Here is a 2,063-nt window from a genome sequence, read left to right as displayed (position 1 = left end):
CCTCTCCTCTCCTCTCCTCTCCTCTCCATTAAAACACAAGAATATATTATGGTACAGCCATGTATTGAATCCAGCCCTCCTGAGTCTAGTGTTCAAAGCACAAGACTATCCTGTTGTCTGGCAAATGTGAACTTAGACTACAGCAATCTATATGGGTTTGCCCTGCCAGGCTATTTGAACAAACAGCACAATTTGGACCTGTACTTTTCTGTAGGTCGTGGTTGTTCAGACTGCATGTTTAGTTTCAGGCCGTATCTTGTTAAAAGAGATTGCCTGCTTTCTGAGGGACAGATCTGGCAAAGCACTGCTAAAACCTCTTCAGGCAGATATTTAAAAAAAAGAAAAGTTAATACCTAATACTGTAAAACTCCATTTTAAAGGAAAAGGGTTTAATTTTCAAATGCTCTGTTTGTTTTTTTTTTTCTTCTGAATGTGTGATATACTCACTAGAGCAATACATATTTCAACACAGCATTTGGCATTTTGAATTATTTTATTCCTTGAGTCCTGCCTCAGAGGAAAAAGAAAAAAAAGCTCAGCAACAAACAGCTTTTTTTTATAACTTTGCAGACTTTTTACTTCCTTCTTTCCTTCTTTTTTCCAGTTGCTTTAAGCTATTAATTTTTCTAAATGCAAATATTGATAGGAATTGCTGTAAATTCTTTCCACTCCAACAATTGATCTGTATACCACTAGTGTAAGAAAGCAGAAGCCACAGCAGCAGCACCTGATTTCTCATGAGAAAAAGTTCATTTCTCTGTTTGGTTGCTTGATGTACTCTATATTTCACTAAATCAAAAATAAGATCTAATATTAAATACCAGTGACAATTACCGTATTTGGGTTTTGTGGTTATTGGCTTATTTTTATATGACATTGAAATTTAAATGTTTAGAAAAAAAGAGTATCTGTTTACACTGCACTTGGTCAGTCAGGACACAGAACCTTTTTTTGGTCTCCACTAGTTAAAATTCTAGACTAACCTGATCAAAGAAACAAGTTTACAAAGATTAAATAAGATCATAATAGTACTCTTTGGTTCATTTATTCCCAGTTCTCAAGTGGTTCAGTATGATTATCTAGAAAGCATATTAAATATATACGTTTCATACAGATTTTAGGACATGAAAATCTCTTTTATTTGAACCAGAACTTAATCTTAGGTTCTGCAATGACAGTTTCAGAAGAACAGCTCTCTGCATGAGTGCATTGGATTTACTCATTTCTGTATGCCCTGTATGTAAGTATAAATAAGTGAATGTGACAAAACCATGAGAACTCATGGGGACTGTTCAAGAGTCTCCCTCAATCTTCTTTCAGCATTCCTCATTTTTAGCAGCAGTGTTTCAGCCACTTCAGTTAAAAATGATACCAAACAACTTTGTTAAGGTTCATCATGTCAATTCTGTTACACAACACCTGTAGCTTGTAAGAGAGGGTGGACTACCCTATGTATTGCCATAGCAATGGCAGTTTCATTATTGCTCTTCTTATCTAAGCTTATTTGAATGTGGTGCCAAATCTTGAACATGGTGTTCAAATGTATATTCTCATTCTACGTAGCTCTGTTTATACCAAAATAATCTTTTAGTCTTACCTTGTCTTCCTTTAAAAGGTTTCATTTCAAGAAAAGTAATCTCAGAGTATCCACACCTGAGTTATTAGAGATTAATTTCTGGGAGGGGGGAATAAAAAAAAATAATTAGAAAATCTCATTAATTTGATTCCTTTGTTAGAACAAATTAGAGTACAATTTTGGTTTTGTTCATTTTAAACACAGCTGGTTGAGATCATGAAACATTATATTAATTAGAACACAATTCCCCTAGACCTGCTGTTATTGCAACAATGCATTAAAGAGTCCAGATGTAAAATATGAGGGATTTGATTGCTCATGGGATTGGTAAGAGCATATGGGGTTTTTCACCTCTAAGTTGTTGGTGTGAATCCAGCCTAGGCCAATAGTCAGCAACTCTTGAGTTGTTACTCTCTAATGACTCTCTGTAGCTCAGGGGATATGCCTAGGCAGTTGCAGTCTCATTCCCAGTTGTCTAACTCACAAA

The sequence above is a fragment of the Egretta garzetta genome, unplaced genomic scaffold, assembly GCF_000687185.1.
Source record: "Egretta garzetta isolate BGI_Z169 unplaced genomic scaffold, ASM68718v1 scaffold507, whole genome shotgun sequence".
Taxonomy (NCBI): Eukaryota; Metazoa; Chordata; class Aves; order Pelecaniformes; family Ardeidae; genus Egretta; species Egretta garzetta.
Note: the sequence above shows the minus strand (reverse complement) of the source record.